Source organism: Hemicordylus capensis, chromosome 1 (genome assembly GCF_027244095.1).
Source record: "Hemicordylus capensis ecotype Gifberg chromosome 1, rHemCap1.1.pri, whole genome shotgun sequence".
Classification (NCBI taxonomy): domain Eukaryota; kingdom Metazoa; phylum Chordata; class Lepidosauria; order Squamata; family Cordylidae; genus Hemicordylus; species Hemicordylus capensis.
This window is the reverse complement of record NC_069657.1, coordinates 202,921,173-202,934,316: the sequence shown is the minus strand read 5'-3', so window position 1 is coordinate 202,934,316 and position 13,144 is coordinate 202,921,173. Positions and strand designations below refer to the sequence as shown.

Here is a 13,144-nt window from a genome sequence, read left to right as displayed (position 1 = left end):
ATTTCCCCCTCTAAATAAGGCTATTTATATTGATTCTTTAAGTTTGAAGGGTGTTGAAGCAGATAGGAGGTAATTAAAAACATAAATCTCAGGGAACCTGTGAAGGTAATTCTCTGCTTTGCAGACAGAGCTGACAAAATGATGAACACTTCAGCTCCAACATGACAGAAATATTACATGATTACAGGCTACAGGGGCATAATGTGCTGGAAGTTCTCTTCAATAGAGGCTATTTAACAAAGCTTTTAACGAAAAGTTTTTAGTTGCAATCTGAATCCACATAATGGTTAGTTATTAAAGGAGCGACTTCACTATGTCTCTCTCTGTGTCCCTTTCAACAATAACCTTAATTTATTTGGGGAAAAATAAATGTGAGAAGTGCTAATAATTTGGGAGGAGAGTGTTATATTTGCAGCTTTATTCTGCTCCATTGGAAAAAAGGGAAGCTTGTCATGGTTCATGTTAACTACATTAACATTCAGTAAGGTCATTCTCATGACCGAACTGGGGAGGGTTGGCTCCTCCCTGCCCCCCTGCACATGAACCCTCCCCATAGGCTCAGCTGTATGCGTGGCACACAAGCAGCACCACAGCAAGTGGCAGAGGGAGCCAGAGGAGAAAGTCCTCTGGCATCCCACAATGCACTGTGCCAGGAGCATGGTGCATTAGGTGATTCCCCCATTGCCAGGCACTCTTGCCGCCCAGCTTTGCAAATGCTCAGGTTGCAGGCAGCCCAAGCATGCATGTGACTGGGGAGTAGGGTGGAAGGGTGCGCTTGCACCCTTCTACCTCACTATAAGCCTGGGTAAAAAATCTGAGCTACCCCAGCGAAGAGTGCTGGGATTGGGACGAATCTCAGTGCTCCACATGAGCAGCCCTACCCAGGTAGGACTGCTCATGTGAAGAACCTTAATGTGTATATACACCCATCATAGATGCTGGGTTGTATCCATGGTGATGCTCATGGAATGACTTTTGCGGCTGGCAGTATTCCACTGTGTTGTGCGATCACTAGTGGAACCTGTACATGCAAAAGGTTGCATGACAAGCCTGTGCAAAAAGAAGTTAAACATCTTGTGCAACAGTTAGCTAGTGCACCATGTTGCACTATTGGTAGCACAACATATTCCACCAAGGCAAGAACTAGTTTGGAAGAGAAGTTACTTGCTTTGTGTAGCGTCCTTGCACTATGTCCTTATCTGCACTAGCACAAGGTTAGTCTAGATGCCATTGCTTGATTCTCAGCTTCCTGGCTTTTGTCTAAAGAGGGTGTTTTCTAGTTCATTCACTACCCTGGATTTCAACAGCTGCTTGTGATGTGTGTCCTGGAGTTGTTGTTTGGGGGGTGGGGAAGAGAGATTAAGCTCCACTACTAGACATCTCTAAGCTACAACATTATATAAATCCTATTGAAACCCACATATTTCTATGATATTTCTATTGCCTTTTTGTCCTCCTAGGCCTTTGAGGCTGCCTCAGTTTCTCATGTAAAAACCACAATGTCTGTTTACTAGGAGTGTGTAGCAGAATAAGGGCTTGTCCTCACTACCTGTGTGATCATAGCTGTTTAAATGTCCCAAGTCCTGCCTTAGTCAAAATAGTCTACAATCAAAAATCCAGCATGCCTTCAGGCCTCTGGGCCAATCACAGCTAGGCAAGACATGAATTATTTTATACTCTGGAGCCAGACAACCCCAATTCTCCCTAGCCACAGAAATCATTAGCATTTAAGTGGGTGAAGCAGACAAACAGACAATACGCAGATATGCTTGTGGTGGCTACAAACAGGATTACACATAAGAAACTGAGCATACAAATATTTCTAGGAAGCACTGGCAGCTTTGCTGGCTTCCAACATGGAGCTTTGCGCTGTGTAACGATGTTAGTCATGTCAAACAGATGCAGCATGATCACGGCCTGCTTCTGTGCATGTATCAGAGTTGTTGGAATCAGCTGGATCAGGTATAAGATCTATTAAACAGCCTAAGTTTCCATCTCTTTTTGGTTATTTAAATGTTAATTTTTTCATTCGATAGCTCTTATTAATTAATCTATTTAAAATATTTATACCTCGCCCCTCCAGTATGTTACTGCATGGGGCTGCTCAGTAATGTATGGAAGCAAACTGATTTGTTGTTATAATGCAAAAGGATGATGAATTCACATATTCAATAAAGTAATAAAGAACTTTAGGCAACTTGTGCTCCCCCCCCCCTTTTTATTGCTAATGTTTAATATTTAGTGCCAGCAGTAAGCTCAGTAAGCAATCTCAAAGCCTTGTGCAGATTAAAGGCATCATAAACTAAAGGTTAATAGGATACCAAAATGCCCCACTAGCAAATTGTTATTTCATCATACTACTATTTACTAGCCACCTAATGGCACAGTGGGGAAGTAACTTGCCTAGGGAGCAAGAGGTTGCTGGTTTGAATCCCTGCTGGTGTGTTGTATGCTATGGGAAACACCTACAGTGAGGGAAATAAGTATTTGATCCCCTGCTGATTTTGTCCGTTTGCCCTCTGACACAGAAATAACCAGGCTATAATTGGAATGGTAGGTTTATTGTAGCTGTGAGAGACAGAATAACAACAAACAAACCCCCAAAAGCCCAGTGCCCCAAAGTCAGCGATGGATTTGCATTGTAGTGAGGGAAATAAGTATTCAATCCCCTATCAAATCCATCGCTGACTTTTGGGCACTGGGCTTTTGAGGGTTTGTTTGTTGTTATTCTGTCTCTCACAGCTACAATAAACCTACCATTCCAATTATAGCCTGGTCATTTCTGTGTCAGAGGGAAACGGACAAAATCAGCAGGGGATCAAATACTTATTTTCCTCACTGTACATTGGGCAGCAGCAATATAGGAAGATGCTGAAAGGCATCATCTCATACTGTGCGGGAGATGGCAGTGATAAACCCGTCCGGTATTCTACCAAAGAAAACCACAGGGCTCTGTGGTTGGCGTTGCCATGAGTCGACACCAACTTGACGGTACAACTTTACCAATATGATTTACTATTTGTGGAATCATGAAGGTTTGAATATATTGTATGCCCAAAAGGCATCTCCAGCATAGATCATACTGGTAGTAGACAATGGTTAAAAAACCTGCTGGTTTAAGACCAGACAATCTCAATCTGGCTCAAGCTCCACAAAGCCGGGGGACTGAATTCTAAGGCTGATGCCTTAACAGACATGCCGCATGATTGTAATATTATTGTGCAACCAGCTGAGGCTTTAAAAACATAACTGGAAGGGATTATAGACTACAGAAAATATTAGTGACTATAGCATCTTTTATAGTCTATATGAGACTATAGACAATTCTACAGTTTTTAGCAACATAAGTCCCTGACAGAAGAGACAGGGAAGCCTATGACTGGTTACAAATTAATCCTCTTTCTCCCTGAGTTTAGGACAAGCTCAGGAGGCGAGTTCATTTACTGGAGTGTATTTCCTGGAGTCCAGGACCATAAAACCTTCTTTCTGTTGAGTCAGTATAAAGATAAGGAAGGGTGCTAGAAGAGGGGCCCCTCTCAGTTGTTGAACTCATCCTGTAAGCTCAGGAGGGAAACAACAAACAGGTCAACTCACAGGAGAATCACTATAGCAGTGCAGATGCTTCATAAAGCAATACAGGAACAGAACAGCCTTGGGCATCTTTGCTGGCACCAGGTATTCCATCCTTCCGATCTTGATTTGGGCCTCAAAGACCAAGGAAAAGTGTAGGTGTATGGAGGGCAAGTTGGAAGCAAGCACAATTTGTGACATTGCACAACATCATTACTGATCATGTGGCATGCCTGTTAAGGCATCAGCCTTAGGTTTCAATTTCCTGACTTTGTGAAGCTTGAGCTAGAGTGAGATAGCCTTAACTTCTGGATCCAAGTCTCTCCCTGGTGTCCTAGGTTCAGGCAGTGGCCAGAGCTTTGGCTGATACACCAGCTGTGTCCATTTCTTGAGACTGATGAACTCAAACAATGGTACATCTGCTGGTAACCTCCAGACTGGATTACTGTAATGTCTCTATATGGGGCTGCCCTTGTACATAGTCCAGAAACTACAGTTGATTCAGGATGCGGTAGCCAGGCTGATCTCTGGGTCATCTAGGAGAGACCATATTACTCCTGTATTGAAAGAGTTACACTGGCTGCCAATATGTTTCCGGGAAAAATACAAGGTGTTAGTTATAACCTATAAAGCCCTAAACAGCTTGGGCCCTGGGTATTTAAGAGAACGTCTTATTCATTATGAACCCCACCGCCCATTGAGATCATCAAGAGAGGTCCATCTGCATTTGCCACCGGATCGACTGGTGGCCACTCAAAAACGGGCCTTATCCGTTGCTGCCCTGAGGCTTTGGAATGCGCTCCCTAGTGAAATAAGAGCCTCTCCATTTCTGACAGCTTTTAAAAGGTCTTTAAAGACGCATCTGTTCACCCAGGCTTTTAACTGATACTGTTTTGATTGTTTTTAATGTTGTTTTAGAGCATTGTTTAAAATTTTTAAATTGTTGTGTTTTAAATTTCTTGTTTTTGTTTTTAACTAATGTTTTAATGTTGTTTTTATCTGTTGTAAACCACCCAGAGACATAAGTTTTGGGCGGTATAAAAATATGTTCTTCATCATCATCATCATCATCATCATCTGCATAAGTTTGCCAGCATTTGCTTTGCATAGGCTTTAATGGGGCAGGAAAACCTTAATAACTGTTGAACCACTGCTCAAAACATCCCCAAACCATTAAAAGACAATCCTCCTAAACAAACTTTACAGAGTACATAAATTATTTTCACCAAAAATTTGAAATAATTAGATGATACACCTGGATAATGTTTAGACAAAAGGGGGTCAATTAATCAGTTTTCAGCAATTTTAACTTGCTGTAGCTTCAACAATTTTTATCAGATCTTCTTGAAATTAGGCACATGTTTAGACCTCATCAAGTTGCCACATGCCAAGTTGCAAGTTATTAGCTCAACTGTTGTTATATTTATAAGCAATAGAATTTTGAGGCTGATCATGGTGAAACCCTTTCCCCCTTTTGCTGCTCATTTTAACTAAAGGGGTACCCCCATTAATTTAGCTGATGTGGACTAATCTTTTAAACATGTTTGGTTTTAGAGGGTCCAGCTTCAAAGCAGAGGGAATGACTTGAGATGTCTCATCTCCTAACTATAAATTCCAGCTGATGTAAAACTGACCTCTCTCATGTTTGATGTTAGTACAGATGCATATGCACATGCATGCACAAAAGTGGATTTCTTTTCTGAAATGATAAATCTGGCCAGCCCCCTATTATTTTAATGTATTTTACCGGTATATTAATTGACAGGTACTAAGCAAACCCTTTTCATGTTCCCAGTGTAATGTGGAAAGGGGGAACTTGCACAATCCTTTGCTAGCCAGCAAAGCTCAGGTACCCATACCACTCAGCTTTTTCACTCCCCCACTCGATGCATTACCATATTGAAGGCTATATATGTATGTAAGGAAGATAAAGCAGCTGTGTGAATGGGTACAGGAGATGTCTGGCCTGCTTTTGCAACAACAACAAAAATGGCAGGAAAAGGACAGGAAAAGGGCTGGTATTTTTTTTTTTTTTTTTTTGCAAAAATGGGATACAAAGTGTTTTGCATACTGAACAGTTCTAAAAACTCCACCCATCAAGGCTCCTCCAAGTGGCTTCCAAGCAGGTGTGGAACCTAACCACCGGCAGCCTGTGTGAGGCCATGGCGGCGGCACCGCTTACCCCACTCCCCGTGTCTGACGTCAGGCGTGGGAGGCATGGTCTGGCTTCCGAACGGAGCCTTGAGGCTCCATTCGGGAGTTGGATTCAGCTCCCGAAGGGGCCACGCAGCCCCCGCTCGGGAGCTAAACCAGCACCCCCGCGTCTGACCAGATGCAGGGGGGGTGTTGGGGCCGTGAGGCGCAGCCCCTGATTGGGCACGGCCCGGGTTCTTTGAACCCGTTGGCCCAATGGTGGCTCCGCCCCTGCTTCCAAGGTTACTGGTGAGGTTGCTGCTGCAGGCAAAAGCATCCTTCCTTCCTCCACAAGAGCTGGTTGCTCTGACTTCTTGCTTTGCTTACTTGTTCCTCTCCTCCCCCACCCACTCCAGCTAGGAGTCTTCTCATGCATCTGTGATTGCAGGAGCTGGTGAGTGGCCCCTTGGGTTGAGAGGGAAGGAGTACTCTCTTAGCAGGGAAGCTGATGCAATTCCCCTTCCCAGATCTTCCTCCAGCCAAGTTCCCCTCCCTGCCTGCCGGCTGCCATTTTGCTTCTCATGATTGAGGCTTGGCTGGCAGGCAGTGATGTGTATGTGCACCCTACATATAATTTGAAGCCAACTTCATGGCATATCCTCTGCTCCAGGTGGAAGGCTGCCCTTTCCTTCGCTCTTTCTCTCTACCTGCCCCTTTTTTGGAGGGCCTCCAATTTTTAAAGTATTAGCATATGTAGATTTAAACCTCAAGGCAGTGTGTTTATGAAGAAATAAATCGCATAGTATTCAATGTACTGCGGATGGCAACTCTGCCATATGGTAGGTCAGATTCATAATCCATGTTTAAAAAATTCTTCCTAGCCTGTGCATATGGTCCAATACTCCTGAGAACTGTATTGGATAGGGAGGCAGGGATCATGAACATTTACATGACATTTTAAGGGTGTCTGTCACAAACCTTGACTTGGACATTAATGCCTTGGCTAACAGAAAACAGCCACAAAAATCACACTGACTAGGTAAGCATGTGTAGCTAGATAAAAGGATTCCACAGTAAAATATTGCTCCAAAATGGATTACGTTCAAGTTAACGTTTCTTCATTGACCTCTGAATGTTTACTTTTGTTCTTGGTAGGTTAATGATTTTGTTACATTTTGATTTAGGATGTGGCCCTCTCCAGGCATTGGGCACTCTAATGCGGCTCCCATGTGCCAGAAGGTTAGGAACCCCTGTTCTAGATAAATTAAATGTCTTCCAAAACACAGACATTTGGGCTCTGTGTGAAACACCAGAACAGGCCCAAATTCAGCTACTGCAGGTCTAGAGAATCTATAGGTGAGACTAGATTAATATTTCCTAAATTTCACTCTGGCATTTGCAGATTGATCATTACGATCATTACCACTGTGGGGAGAGAGGGTGGGGACGGGGGTAAGGAAGGGATTTTTCCCAATCACTGATGTTCCCTTCAGCGCACCCCCACACACCGACATGTTCATTGCTGCATGGAGCAGCACAGATCTCTGGATGCTGGGACTCATTTTCCCGGCCTCCAGGAATCCCCCCAATGCACCGTGCCCATACTTCACACCTAGAGCGCCTGACTGTGTATGCTTGGGCTGTGTGCAGCCCGAGCATACACACCACACTATACTTGGGGTAAAGGGTGTGCTTGGTCCCTTTAACTCAGGTAAAAGCCCAGGTACAAAACCTGGGCTTACGGGGGAGGCAGCGCCAGGATTGGCCTTGATCCCGGCACTGCAAATGAGCAGCCCTACCCACGTAGGGCTTCCCTAACCTGGGTAGGGCAGCTCATGTGCACAACCTCTTTGTGTTAAACACATTTGTACATTTCGTTTCTAGAACTATCCAAGTTCTAAGTGATTGTTTTCTGCAATGATCCCATCACTGGATTATGTAATGGGTGAATCACCACATTCTTTCTCAATTTATGCCAACCTTGGATCTAAAATAAAGTTTTATAGCTAGGAAGTTTGTATTTCTCTATATGCAACAGTTTCAACAGAAGTAATGACTGTTCATTAAAATTCAAATCTAAAATATTTATGGATTTGAGAATAGACTACTTCCCCCATATCATAATGCTTTCATGCCTTTGAAAAACAACAACAACTTTCCCATAGGGATGTGCATGAATCGATTTTTTCGTTTCAATTTGTACCCGAATCAAAGCACCCTCAATTTGTTTTGGGTCCGAATCTGACCCGCCCGAATCACCCCAGATTCGATTTGTACCCGAATTTTCCAAATCCAAATTGATTTGGATCAAAAAAAAGTGTCCTGGGGCCAAAAGGGTGGGGTGTTGGTAGTGCCCAATGGGTGGGAGTACCACCCAAATTTCAAAGAAATTGGGTTTAAAATCTCTTTAAATCTAATTGAAAATCCCTCCTTGAACACCCCACCACCATCCTTGCCCCTTCCCCTGGCCAATGTGGGGTCAGTCAGGAGTGGCAAGAGCCAAAAGAGCCAATTTGGAACCAGGAGGGAATCGTCAGCGGATCAGCCCATGCTTTCGTTCACTGATCTGAAGCTTGGAAGAGCAGGAAATTCAAATAGACATCAAATACAAAATGGAGACTACACGGAAATCACCATAAAATGGAGGTCCGAAACAACAAAACCTTCAGCTCTGAAATCCGGGCAATTTGTTTTGGAGCTGAATCTTTCGGGACTTTTAGATGGGTGATTTGTTTTGTGCACAAATTGCCCGAAACAGATAGATTCAGGTACAGATAGTTCTGTACCCGAAATGTTTAGCACATCCCTACTTTCCCACAACTTTTGAGTGGAGCTAAAAGGCCAGATTAATCAAAGGGATAATGACCAGATATTTTATGGAGTACATATTTGAAGAGCGATGGGTAGGAATTGGCTAATTTGCATGTCATTATCCAGACTAACAGAAAAGCAAGTGCCAAGCTCTATACATAGAACACTTAGATTAAAAAGATTCCAAATTTTGAATGGGTGGGAACAGAATCCCACTCTGTACAATGTGTCACTGTGCAGGACTAGAGGCATGCCGGGGCTTTTCTGCACTGTTCGTTTCCACATCAGTTCAAGCTGCAAATCAGATATTTAAAATGTTGCATTTTATGATTCACTAAAAAGAAAATATACAAGGCAAATAATGAGGTCGTGGGGGTGGGAAGGGGAAATCTCAATTTCTGAACCAGGAAAAGACAAATTTGGTGTCCCACATTGTTCTGAGTCACATTATGCAGACAGGAATGGCTCAAGGTTTTTTGCTACTAAAGGGTAAAGTGTGCCGTCAAGTTGATTTTGATTCCTGGCACCCACAGAGCCCTGTGGTTTCTTTGGTAGAATACAGGAGGGGTTTAGATTGCCTCCTCCCACACAGTGTGAGATGATGCCTTTCAGCATCTTCCCATATCGCTGCTGCCCGATATAGTACCAGCAGGGCTAGGCAACTTAAATTGCTGCCCCTCCTTTTGGGTTTTACCACATGCCAGGGAAGAGAGCTGGTCTTGTGGTAGCAAGCATGACATCCCCTTAGCTAAGCAGGGTCTACCCTGGTTGCATATGAAAGGGAAACTAAAAGTATAAGCACTGTAAGATATTGCCCTTAAAGGATGGAGCCCCTCTGGGAAGACCATCTAGGTGCCAAGTTCCTTCCCTGGCATCTCCAAGATAGGGCTGAGAGAGATTCCTGCCTGCAACAAGACCCCATTAAAAGATCAAGAATGGACTGGTGTACCATTTTCTTATTTTCATATTTAATGCCTCTCGTTTCTTCCTGTCCCTCCCTTTCCAGATCTGGGCGGTTTCACATGACCAGCAGCAAGTTTGGTTAGTGCAAACTAGCTCATGCCAGGAGCACACACTTGCCATGAACTGGCATTTTGCAGCAACCGGACTTGCCACTGGCCATGGCTGCCCTCAGTCTCTGATGAAGGCAGCCATAGGAGATTAAACAAGGTCTTAATCCTGCCCCTCAGAATACAGGGGATATCAGCTCACCCAACAAGTTGCTAATCTGCCCTGCCCCAGTGCAAATGAAGGCTGCAGTTCTCTTTCCAAGGTATCTACATAGCTGAAGCAGAAATTTTGGAGCCTCAACAGGTTCCCCTAGTCTACCTCTATGGTTGGGCTGGCCATGTAGGTAGGTGTTTCATATTCTGTGCATTCTCACATTGTTTACCTGTTTTCAAAAACAACTAGGTGAGGCTAGAATTTCATTATGATATTCAGTGCCATACCTCTCTACTGCCAGTTTCCCCCACTTTCTTTTCGTGGCTAGTCCTGTGCAAGTTTTGCACTGATGCTACCAGAATGCATGGCATGACAGACTAAAGACATCGTAGATCACTGCAAGTTCTTTCTGTGTGTGCGTGTACACATGCATACACCACAAGCATCCACACCCACAGAGTTTGGGGGAACTGTGCAAGGATCTTGCTTGAACAATGTTAGAGATGGGTGTGTTTGTAACCGTATTAGCATCTATCGTGGAACCAGTTTTCCTAGCTATTGTTTTCAGTAGAACTCCTTCCATCCCTGCAGTTCTTAAACATAATTCCCACTGGAATCAATTGACAGTTTGCATACGAATAGCTGTCTTAGCTGCTTAGAATAGCTGTCTACATCTACAATATAGTAGAAGATGGCATTTTACTTACAGTAAAATGTGACAAGTATTTATCTGTCTTTAACATCCCTCACAGACATTCTCCAAGGCTTGTAAATTTTCAGTTGAAATTTTTATGTTCAAACATTAATGCAAATTGTATTTTTCAATGCTCCTATAATTTTCAATATACATGTCAGAGTTTGTTGCTCAAAGCTCTGAGCAATTTAATACACGTGTGTGTGTGTGTGTGTGTGTGTGTGTGTGTGTGTGTGTGTGTATGTATGTATTTATTTATTTATTTAAACCCATGCAAAGTAAGGATCCAATTCAGGTATGTGCATTTTACATCTGATGTAATGTGCATGTTTTTGTACTCAAGCAGCATACTGGAGTTAAAAAAAAACCTTATAGGGTTTTTTCCCCCTATAGGCTCCAGACATAGGCCAATCCTTGAACAGATTCAGACAGTGAGAGCACTTATTACTACAGGGGATAGACAATGAATATCATGAAATTGTCTCTTCTTACATTTGTGTTGTAACAAGAACTATGTAAATTGATATGGGGAGATGCTCATTTCCCCTCATTTAAGAGAGATAGGGAAATCTCCTGTAGCCAATTGATAGAACACATGCTTTGCATGCAGACGGTCCAGAGTTCAGTCCCTGGTCTCTCCAGGTATGGCTGAGAAATACTGCTGCCTAGAAAATGGAAGGACTACAGCTAGCCAGTGCAGACATTAGTAGGCAGATGGACCAATGGTCTGACTGGGTTTAAGGCAGTTTTATCTGCTGAAGATGGAACTGCCGTAAGGAATGAGAGTGACTAACATTAACAGCCTCTCCCACTGTGGTTACTTTGTGCTTATTCATGACTTTAAGGCTTATGCATGACTTTAGGCTGCTCCTCAAACATTGGATTTATTACTATCCTTTTGTGTCCTCTTTAAAGTACTTTAATTATTGTTTTTAGTTCAATGGCAAGCACAGCCCCCTGCTCCATGGGTTTGGGGGCTCTCTGGCCAAAAGCGGATGTGGCAACAATGCTGAGGATAAGCCCTAGGCACATGAGAGATATGCAAGATATATGCATTATTAGCAGCTGAACAGTACCCTACTGACTGAGCATTCACAGAGTCTTGTACTGGCAGGTCCTGCATCCAGGTGTTCCCCCTCTTTTTATGGTATAGGCAAACTAACACAAAGCTGCCTGTCTTGCTTGCATGATAAAGGATAAAAACTATCTCAGACATCTGAATTTGTCTTGTTATAACACAACCAAGCTTTGAATTTTAATCCTACAAACTTTAGATACTTAGAACAATCCTGCTAATTATAATAATTTTGAATGCTATTGTTGAAAATACTCAGGAGCAAAGGTTTGCATATATACTCTTAGCTAATAGCGATCTCTAGTCTCTAGCTATCTCTAGTATTGCTATCTCTATCTCCTACTTGTCTGGCCCAACGGTTCCTTGCAAACTGCGAGGCACAGATGCGCTGGAGCACCTCGCAGTTTGCAAGGACCACCGCTCACCCCCCACCCCAGCTGCACACATTGGCAGCTAATGGAAGGTCATTCTTGAGCCACCATGGCACGGAGCCACACCGTGATGACTCGTGATAGAAAAAATGTAGTTAGCAGAGCACACGCTCTGCTAATCTCTTTTAAGGGGAGAGGCACTTAGGGCGGTTTGCTCTCGGAAGCTGTGTGGCTCTCGTTGAAGCACACGACCAGGAGAAACTGGGCTAGGCTCCCTTAGCCCAGTTTCTCCTGGTTGTGGGAATAGCCTCCAGGTCAAAGATTGTTTCTCTACACCTGTCCCCTTTTTTTGGAATCACAGCGCTTATTTCTATTGTTTCTGGTACCATGGTCATGCTGTCGAGCATGGTGACAATAAAGCAAACAGAATATTTTGAATTGTCTTAATACCTGTTCCTAATTCAGCTGCTGTGCAGGATAATCTTTAAGTGAAATGGGAATACTGCTAATTTTCAGTTTACTATTACATCGCCTTACAAATCAATTATATGCCTTGCATTTATTCTCCTACCATCTGGCATCATTGTTGGTACAGGCCAATATGGTAAAAAGGATACATATTTTTGTCAAGATCAGGTAATAAAAAAACTTCTATTAAAGTTTCCATCACTTTATGTATAATACATCCAGATTAAAATATTTTAAACTCCTAAGCTTTTGTTATAAGTGGTATAATTTTCAACAATCCAGTGCTAAGAAAGAAATTTGTACATAAAGCAGAAAATAATGGTTCATGCCTTCCTTGAACCAATAAAAGCATCCGAAAATCATATGTTTCGGCTTAGATTCTCAGACGATTCATACAGTCATTTCCCTTATACTCCGTACAAAATCCTACATCAAATTGCTAAGTAGGATATAATTTAGGAGAACGTGTTGCATCTGTGTTTGACCTTACCAACTCTATTATGTCTTGCTGAAAGGTATCCGCGGACTATTTTATTTTGCTTTGAATTTCCTGCTTAGACAAAGTCTTACACTAAAATACATGTTACACAAACTGACAACAGGATTTTGAGTTAGTTAAATACTTACATTGCAGTCGAAAACATACACTCCAAATATAAAAGATTCATACTTAAATGTGTATTTGCTTGCTTATAGTTGAGCTAGAGTACTTTATTCTGAAGACAGATTATGAGCCAGGCAGAGTTCCCACACACACATATGGAGGCTTGCACATCCAAAGCCTCCCATGGCATTCATTTAACAAAATGAACAAGAGTAGCCACTTCTTCCAGCAAGCTCTGGGTTTGCATTGGTACC

At 42.8% G+C, this 13,144-nt stretch overlaps 1 protein-coding gene across 9 annotated transcripts in view; it reads left to right on the top strand.

Moving 5' to 3' along the window:
• The window catches only part of ZNF385B (zinc finger protein 385B), a 298,102-nt gene that overhangs the window by 240,123 nt on the left and 44,835 nt on the right, over positions 1-13,144 (top strand). The gene's annotated exons all lie outside the window — the stretch shown is intronic.